This window comes from Myotis brandtii, unplaced genomic scaffold (genome assembly GCF_000412655.1).
Source record: "Myotis brandtii unplaced genomic scaffold, ASM41265v1 scaffold794, whole genome shotgun sequence".
Taxonomy (NCBI): Eukaryota; Metazoa; Chordata; class Mammalia; order Chiroptera; family Vespertilionidae; genus Myotis; species Myotis brandtii.
The window spans coordinates 412,615-423,209 of record NW_005371198.1 but is presented as its reverse complement, the minus strand read 5'-3'; the positions used below and the strand labels follow the sequence as shown (position 1 = coordinate 423,209).

General features: G+C 35.5%; 1 pseudogene; it reads left to right on the top strand.

Moving 5' to 3' along the window:
- Nucleotides 1–3,272: 3,272 nt before the first annotated feature.
- On the top strand, nucleotides 3,273–7,352 carry LOC102257285 (annotated as a pseudogene).
- The last annotated feature ends 3,243 nt before the right edge of the window (nucleotides 7,353–10,595 follow it).

Genomic DNA, 10,595 nt, shown 5'->3' with positions numbered 1-10,595 from the left:
AACAGGGGGGTGAGGGCATGAGTGGGGGAATGGGGGGGAGAATGGGGGATAAGGACACATATGTAATACCTCAATCAATAAAGAAATTAAAAAAATAAATAAATGTACTTTGATGCCAATGTAGTATCTTTTATATAGATCAGGTGTGGCTTTTTGAAATTTCTATCTGCTTTGTTTGGTATGAATATGTTTATCTACACTTACGAGTAAGTTTGTCTCATTCAAACTGTCATTGTACAGTTCTCACAAAGCTATTGTCTCAATACCTTTAATAGTTACATAATTCTGCTTTTTCTTTCTTTTTGAGATAGTTTTTGGAAGTTGTGTTTCCTAGTAATTTTCCACATCTATATTTTAACATGCAGCCATTTGTGTCACTCTCTAATTCGTGTTGTAGCATATGTTTTTATTCCCATAAGGTTAATCTATATCTCTATTCCATCTCAATAAAATTTGTTTCTTTCATTACACTTTTCAAGTTTAGATTTGTTGAGTCTCTTTCTTATGTTTCTGGTTTCTATGAAATTATCTTTTTTAAAATTTTGTAATTTTACTACTGTTGTTTTTTTGTTTTTAACTTCTGAGCTAGATATGGCATATTAATTTTAAACTTTAAAATTTTCTTATGTAAATAATAATCCTTTAATATTATTGAGTCTATACAAATTAAGATGGTTAATTTTTTAATAAAATTAATAATTCAAGTATTACGTATATCAAATTCACTGCATTACACATGAATTAGTAGTTTTAAAATTGTTCCATTTTCTTGGTTTTTCAAATTTGCATTGCAATGTCTTCTTTTACTCTTGACATATTTAAAAATGTATTTCCAACTTTTAATTTATTTCCTGAATTGAGAGTCTATATGTTTCTTCTCATGCTCAGAATATATAATCTACCTAGGACTATTTATGCCTCTTTGAAAATTCTTAGCCCAGTAATGAGACTCCTATTCATTTTGTCCAATTTGCACATGGTCTAAGGTTTAGTTGCCTTATTAATATCAACATTGTTGCCACCATTCATCACTAGACTCCTCTAGTGCCTGCATTTTTCATACTGATTTCTCTTTTCTTTTCCATCCATTTGTTTTTTATGGGGGTCAGTGGATGTGTTTTGCATATTTTTTCTTATTCTTTGGGGGTCCAGAATGCATTAAATATTTATTTTATCCAGTATGTAGTAATTTTGAAATGATACCATTCATAGCACATAGTTTGCCTCCCTATAATTTTATTTCATACACAGATATTTTCATGATTAAAATTACACAATTTGAGCCCTAGCCAGGTAGATCAGTTGGTTAGAACATTGCCAAATACACCAAGATTATGGGCTCTATCTCCTGTTAGGGCACATATAAAAATAAGTTAATGAGTGCATCAGTAAGTAGAACAACAAACTGATTTCTCTCTCTCTCTCTCTCTCTCAAATCAATAAATTAAAAAAAAAAATCAGACATCTGTCAGAGGAAGGAGGGTTGGGAGACTGGATGAAAGACGGTGAAAGGATTAGCCAAAAAACATATATACATAATACATAGACACAGGCAACAGTGTGGTGACAGCCAGAGGGAAAGGGAGTTGGGGGCTAGGTAGAGGTGGGCAAAGGGGGGAAAATGGGGACTGAAAGAGACTTTACTGGGTGCAGTGGGTGCATGATACAATGTGCAGATGATATTTTGTTGAGATGTACACTTGAAACCTATATAATTTTTTGAACCAATGTTACTTCAATAAATCTCAATAAAAAATAAAAAATTTAAAATGTATATATCAAAAATTCATCATTAAATTATATATAATTTGAAAAATGATAATAGATAAAGAGATAAGTATTGGAATATATGGAATATTGAAGATAAAAGTAGTAAACACACTGGTCGTTTAAATAAAAAATACCCAAAAGAGAACCATTTATTTGATTATTTGATCATGAATACACTACATATGTTCATATTCTGTAATTTAATTTGCTTCTAGATGAAGGCCAAGGCAAAAAATAACATTTATTATACGCAAATTATTAAAATTTGTGATTACTTCACTATCTCATTGAAGTCTCTTCCCCACTTCATTAGTCCTCAGTCTGAGTCACCATCAATGTCTTATTTCTTCATTCCTACTTGCAGACTCGCATGCTCTTTGGTATAAAATATATAACCCTACTGTCTGTCTCACACAACATTTCACAATTTCTCTGGTAAATTTTAAGTTGACCGTTGTTCAGTTATCACTTTATTCATATGAAATTCATTACAAAGGTTTATGAAAATTAGTAAACTCATGTCCACAATTTTAATTCCATAGATTACCTCAACCACACTGATTTTTTTCATTTCTAACTTATTGACACATTAGACAAAATTATATTAACTTCCTTGACTATGGTCTCCTTTTCCCCAAATATCTGTTCTCTTCTGCCCCTATTCCCCTATTTCTTCTCTGTTCCCCATTATCAAGGGCCCCTACTTAATAAGAGTGACCTTCCTAGCTATAAACACATTTGATTTCTTTCCTAACTTTACATGAGTCTTTCTTATTTCCTTGTCCTTCTTTATCTTCATTTTAAATTTCTCCTTCTTCATTGATTCCTTTTCCTGGGTCTACAAATGTATTTCTCAATCCTAGAGATCCTTGTGATAAATTCATCTTTCATCCTTAATATAGTGAGATAAAGAAAAAAAGAATTATGAGCAGGAGATGTAACTTTCAAAGCATTCTCATTAAAAGAAGAGAGAAGAAAAACATATTCAGAGGTAGAAATACTATCTGTTAATAAACTAAATAGAGGTCATCTTACCAATTTCTTATCAAGAGACAAATAAAAAGAAAATCTAGTTTTAAAAATTCTTAATTATGGTGCTAAGAAAATGTTCATATATATATACGAACTGTTTAATGACCTATTTAATTTATTTATCACTCAGCATTTCAGAATGAATTTTTCTACCATTCACCTTCTTTTAAAGTATTTTTACTACAGTTGTATCAGAGTATACTATTAAGTACAGTATAAAATATTAGAATGTAATTTCTTTTGGCACTCTATTTATGTTTATTATTGACTTCGAAGGGCATTCAGGATGTAGAAGAGTTATTTTCCCAGGGGTACACATGAAAAATAATTCTGTCAGCAATTCTCATAGACAAGTGATGCAGAGGCAGTTTTAGCAAAGACATAGTATCCTTTTAACCAGAAATGATTTGTGTTTTCTTGAGGCAATGTCTATTTGCAGCAATGTTAACATTGACATCAGTAGCTAGAAAATGACGGCAAAAGACAAATGGTCCTCAGTGTAAAAATCAGCAAGAGAGAGCCCTGGCCACTAGGAAAATGTCAGAATGACCATGACTGACTACAGATCACAAAAGGGGCATGAAGAGTCCAAAGTTTTGCCACCAAAATATGGTTTTTAGGATATTGATCTTAAGCAGGTTATTAAGAAACAAAAGACTCAGAAAAAACCTTCAACCTAAAAGAATTCAGATAGAAAAACCTGCTTAAAGTATGGGAGCATAATCTTAGTGTCATCATATAAACTAAATGAGGCATACCAAGAAAGATCTAGCAAAGCCTGCTGTTGAACTTTCCTCTGTGCCTCATTGTTTCTGGGTGGCCCAAAGAGAATTTGTTTACACATGTTGGTTCTTTCTCCTCCACCTATGAATTGACTATCTTCCCTTTGAAATTCCAGACCCCTGCCCCCAAATTTCTCTTTAGTGTAGAATGGCATATACACCTCAACTGCTTAATACACCTTTATGTCTCAGATTCATATGGTATCCCCACATTTAAATCCATAATACATTTTGGACATTTTCTCCTGTTAATATGTCTCATGTTCATTTGATTATTAGCCCAGCCAGAAGTTTATTTTTTTTTGTGTGTGTGTGTTGTTTTTTTTTTGTATGTTTTCTTTTGACCCCCACAATCACAAACTGAAACCTTTGCTTACATAAAGGCCATAACCTTACAGCAAATCCAGTAGCATTCTAAGAGTAGCATCAACATTATTATCCAGGTGAGGCAAGGAGAGTGCTTCGTTGATATTCCCTAAAGCAAAGAAAATAGTCCCTTAGACCCTCTCTCCACCACAGGGGAGGACAAGAACTATGTGCCTTTGCGTGGAGAGTATAGTGAAGATGATGTAAATGAATTAGTGAAGGAAGATGAAGGGGATGGTGAAAAGCAGACACAGAAAAACAAAGGGGGGGGAGAGAAATGATCAGAGCATTCCTCGAAGAAGAGAAAACACTTACCACTCCTTAGAACAGCGGTTCTCAACCTGTGGGTCGGGACCCCTTTGGGGTCAAATGACCCTTTCACAGGGGTTGCCTAAGACCATTGGAAAACACATATATAATTACATATTGTTTTTGTGATGAATCACTATGCTTTAATTATGTTCAATTTGTAACAATGAAAATACATCCTGCATATCAGATATTTACATTATGATTCATAACAGTAGTAAAATTATAGTTATGAAGTAGCAACGAAAATAATTTTATGGTTGGGGGTCACCACAACATGAGGAACTGTATTAAAGGGTCGCGGCATTAGGAAGGTTGAGAACCACTGCCTTAGAAGAAGAGGAAGAGGAAGGTACGGCTGCAGGTCAGGAAGAAGGCACCAGGTCAGAAGATGCAAGGGAAAGGAGGAGGATGAATTGTGGGTCAGCTTCCTCAACAATGTGGGAACAAAATTAAAATTTCCCCTGTATCCACAAGTTATAAAAAGAGAGGAGATTGAAGAGATGAGTTCAAGTAAATTGTTGGTCAAAGCAGAAGAGCTAGAGAACCCTAAACACACACACACACAAACCAACAGAAAAAGTAATAATCACCAAGGTGTTTGATTTTTCTGGTGAAGTCAGAGTGACTAAGGAAGTGGTTGCTACATTTAAACGGCCAAATCCTTCTTCAAGCAAAATGAGAAAGAAAAACTACAGGCTAAGGTCCCTTTAGCTCTGCCATCACTCCCTGCTAGGTCAGGATGAAGATCAAGTGGCCACCTTCCACCTTTGAAATTCCTCAGTATGTTCCATGCTTCTATGTCTCTGGAACTGGAATCCAGTGAAAAAAGTAAACTGATGAACAAAATAGATCCAGAGATATGCATACTCTTAGTTGGGGCTGCGCTGGTTTGCATGGATCACCTGTTACAGACTGGAAATAGGAAGAGTAAGCACCAGGCTAACTGAACTGATGCATCCAACTTTACAAGACATGGGGCCACTCATTGTGTAGGAGCTGTTTTATCACTGTGCATGGTCTCTCAGAGTGGCCATTTTTCATTCAATTTTATCTGGAGCCCTCAGACATCAGGGCAAGATCTGTCACTGTGTACACAAAGACACAATCCAAGATCTTTGGAGAAGTTGTCTTGAAGTTTCTTACCTTTGACGACCTGGTCTTAATTCTGCTTTGGGAAATCAGGGAAGTACTGACCACGTCTGATGTTCTTGGGCAGTTCAATACAAAATACCTATTCGTACCTGATAAAATAAAGTGTCAGATATTTACTTTCTTGGAAGCCTCTGAGTAAATCATATTAAGCCCAGCAGGCTCCACAAGGAAGGGGGCTCTAATGATTTCAGAACTAGCACTTTGTGAGGCCAATGACATGACACTACCAATAATGACAGTGGTCTCTCCTTTGGCCTGATGGAAAGGACAAAGATCTCCCAGGATCCCTGGCTCTCAACACCCCTTACCCTACTTCGCCTGTAAGCCTCCCCTTTTCTAGCCCGAGGTATGCATTTTTATAATCCTAACTACCTCTTTGAGAAAGCTTACTTAAGTATATGCCTCTGTCTAAATGTCCCCTTATTATCAGTGTATAAGAACTGGTCTATGTTTCAAAATGGATAAAAGACTTAAATATCTTAGAAGAATTCATAGGCAGCAAAATATCAGACATATTTTGTAGCAATATCTTTACCGATACAGCTCCTAGGACAATGGAAACTAAAGAGAAAATAAACAAATGGGACTACATTAAAATTAAAAGCTTCTGCACAGCAAAAGAAACCATCAACAAAACAAGAAAGCCCACTGCCTGGGAGAATATTTTCCAATGTTATCTCTGATAAGGGTTTAATCTCCAACATTTATAGGGAACTCATACAACTTAACAAAAGGAAGATAAACAATCCAATCAAAAAATGGGCAAAGGACCTAAATAGACACTTTTCAAAAGAAGACATACAGAAGGCCAAGAGACATATGAAAACATGCTCAAAGTCACTAATCATCTGAGATATGCAAATCAAAACAACAAAGGTACCATCTCACACCTGTCAGAATGGCCATCATCAACAAATCAACAATAGACAAGTGCTGGCGAGGATGTGGAGAAAAAGGAACCCTAGTGCAGCCACTGTGGAAAACAGTATGGTGTTTCCTCAAAAAATTAAAAATGGAACTCCCAGTAATCTCACTTCTAGGAATATATCCCAAGAAATCAGAAACACCAATCAGAAAGAAAATATGCACCCTTATGTTCATAGCAGCACAATTTACAATAGCTAAGTTTGGAAATAGCTTAAGTGCCCATCAGCAGATGAGTGGATTAGAGAACTGTGGTACATCTACACAATAGAATACTAAGCTGCTCTAAAAAAGAAGGAATTCTTACCATTTGTAACAGTATGGATGGAACTGGAGAGCATTATGCTAAGTGAAATAAGCCAGTCAGAGAAAGATAAATATCACATGATCTCACCCATTTGTGGAATATAATGAACAACCTAAACTGATGAAAAAAAATAGATCCAGAGACATAGAAGCATCAAAGAGGTCATCAAACCTCAGAGAGAAGGCAGGGGAGGGGGCGAGGGGCAGGAGGGTTTGTAAGAGATCAACCAAAGAACTTGTCTACATGCATATAAGCATAACCAATGGACACAGACAGTATGTTTGAGGGCATGTTTCAGAGGGTGGGAGCTAGTTGGGAGAGGTCAATGAGGAAAAAAGAGACATATATAATACTTTCAACAATAAAAAATTAAAAACAAACAAACATGGCAACAATTATTATAATTTGAAAAAATGTTTACCTTTGAACTGATAAATAAAAGAATTTACAAACTGTTAAAAAAAAGATCAAGTGGCATGAGCAGCCTTTTGGGGAAAATGGGAGCCAAGAAGAAGGAGATGAGCACCCCAGAGAAGTATAAATTGGTCTGGGAGAGCTTCAAGGAGGATGAGGGTATTGGTGAAGAACTAGCCATCCACAACTGAGGGAAGGAAGGGTACATTGAACAGAAAGCTTTTCTAGAATGAGCATATCACAGGCAGTTTGAAATTGAGCAAGATCACAGGCTGAGCAAAATCAAACCATGAGGTTATGGGGGGAAATCAATAGCAGCTAAATCCTGTTTACAACATGAGCTTGTAGTACGCCTGTGAAATGCCTGCAATGTTTCTCCTCAACTCTTTCCCAGCCAGGCCTTTTTTTCTACATTGAATTTCTGTCTTCGTATCTTCATCTCCATGGGTTCATTCACTTTACTTTTAAAAGTTTGTCCTTAAAAAAATGAAAGTAAAAACACAAAAGTTGGTCCCTAAAAGTAAGAATTTAGGTGTGTGTATGGTGTGTGTGTGTGTGTGTGTGTGTGTTATCTTGTGTCCCATTCCCCCACTGAAACCTCATGATGCAAATGATACTTCATTAGGAAAAGAAAGGGGTTACAGTGTATTTGTTCATATTCTCTTAGTAGTAAAACTGGAAGGGGGGCACAATACCCATTGTTAGGATGGCAAGTTCATATATGACATGGACTGACTGAAGGGAAGTATGGTAGGTCCTCGGATTACATTGGAGATCCATTACTATGGCGCAATATAACCCAATTTTCACTGTAAGTCAGAACCCAGCTACATAAGCACCTACATCACTCACATGGAGCACATGCACAGCAGTAATGAAGTGAAACAGTAAAAAAAATTTAAAAGATAAAAATTCCTAACTTTCACTTGTGGTAAATAAATAATAAAAAAGATATCTTTATGTACATACATCGAAATGATGGAACTTTTTTTTTTATAAATAAACTAGTGACCCGGTGCACGGAATTCATACACATTAAAAGGAAATTAATTAGAGGAAATATTTTAATATTGCTATTTGCCCTTTCTCTATAATAGAAGTGTCAGAGATGAAAGAAAATTAGTAAAATGTATATGAAAATCTTCCTCCTGTCAGAGTCTGGGGTGCTCCACGGGAACCAGTGTCAAGTCCCTGCCCACCCACATGCATCTTGAAATTGTTGCACATTAAAAGGGAATTAATTAGAGGAAATATTTTAATATTGCTATTTGCCCTTTCTCTATAATAGAAGTGTCAGAGATGAAAGAAAATTAGTAAAATGTATATGAAAATCTTCCTCCTGTCAGAATCTGGGGCATGCCATAGTAACTAGAGTCAAGTTCCCGCCCACCCACGTGCGCCTTGAAATTGTGCAAGACCCCACTCCCATTAGGCTAGATCCAGACTTGGCTGGCCCCACCCCCTCAAGCCCCGCATGGCGGGGGGTGTGGCCTCAGGTCCCCTGGCCTGGCGCTGGGGCAGGGGGCGTGGCCTGAGGTCCCCTGTCAAGCCTCAGGTCCCTGCTGATTGCTCCTTAAGGCTCGTTATGGGAACTCGGCCTCCGCTGTGGGCGCAGCCATCTGTGTTATGGAATCCCTGCCTCCGCTATGGGTGCAGCCACCTTGACCGCTACAGCATGACAGTCAATTTGCATATTCCCTCTTTATTAGATAACATGGGAGATGGCAATGTAACCACGAAACGATGTATGTCGACGTAACCTGAGGACTGCCTGTACTTAAGAAAGTTGACAAAGACAATATTCAAACAGCCATCAATCTGGTTAGCAGAGCTAAAAATGTTGGTTAGCACTCAAGCAGTTGCAGTCATCTACCATTTCTTATAAAATGGGTAAGTATTCTCTAATAAACTGTTCTCTATTTCTGTTGTTTAGAAGATATTTTTTGCACTGAAGTAAATGAGTTAGTGAATGAATGAATAACAAATGAATGACTGAACAAATGAAAGAAATTATTAAAACTTTTAGCATTCATAGAATGATAGTAAACAAAATAAGTAAAATATGGAAGAATATGGGAAATATGCACTTAAGTATTAAAGAATTAAAGATAAATTATCATTTTCCACTTCTGGTAAATATATTTTTGGTTATCTTAGAATGTCATTTGAACTCTCAAATCTTCATTTCCTTCATTTGCTTATCATATCTGAGGAATTATCCTCTGTACACATTAGCTATGAGAATCACACTAATGTTTGAAACAGCCAAAAAGGTCTCAAAAGGTTATAATTTTTTCTGAATCACTTCTTATTAACATTTCATATAATGCAACTAAAATGCAAAGTGGGTAATGATTATAATAAGATTCAATAATACAGCAGCATTTCTGACACCATTTAGATTTTAAAGTAAATGCCCCAGTGAATCAATGTTAATTTATAAATACTTTTTTGCATTTCATATACTTACATGAGGTCACAGTAAGCCCAATAAATAGCTTATTTTTACTGCTGATAAAAAGGTTTAGAATTATATTCTAGAAACAATGAAAAAATCCTAATTTTAGTTTAATATCAGGTATATTTGATCTAGATTGTATATCCTAAGCTCTTAAAAGTCTTTTAGCAGTATAGGAAAAAATATTGCAAAAAATAAATAGGGGTTTAAGGAAGATTTTAGAGATATATTTGGTTTGATTAAGTAAGATTCTTTTACATTATGCGAAGAGTGAAAAAGGCTGGCTTAAATTCAAGACAGTAATTATTCAACAAACATTTATTGAACTTATAGTGTGAGCAAAACTCTTAAAATTCATACAAAAGGAAGATAAACATTCAATGGAATTTCATAGAGATTAACTAGTTGCTGAAATAAATTGAAAAATAATTTTCAGAAAGGTTGAAATTTGAGCTGTTTCTGAAAGAATGAATAAGAATTTGTCAGATAAGAGAAGAGAACATTTTTTATAGAGGGTGCAGTGCTATGCAAAATTTCAGATGTATGAAGTTCAGTGCAATCTCAGGGGAAGAGGAATTGTTCTGTGAGAGGACAACTTTACAGTCAAAGTGAACAAAGCAAATGAGTTCAGAAAATTCTATGTTTTTAAATATACAAATTGTGATTACTTTATCTGACTTTTAGATGTTTGAGGCTATCTAGAAAAAATGAGCCTCTAACAATAGCTCACATTTGGTATTTTCAGTATGGAGAGTACCTGCTGTAAGTCAAAATATTTATTAAGGATGGATATATTGTAGTCAGAGAACTAGGTGATGAAGGATAGTTATAGGTAAAGTAGAAGACGTCCTTTATCTTTTGGAGTAACTCATAAATTACTGAGAGGAATTCCAATTTTAGTATGACATGTAAAGACCTTGGACTTTGCTATTCCCATCCTGACAATAAGAAAAAAAAAGCTGAAGAAATTGAAAAGCAATTACTTTTTTTTGCCCTAGTGTTAACATAAGAACACCCAAACCTGTAGAGAATTTTTGTAAGAGTTATTTGAACCAAACTGATGACATGCTGGAAAGCA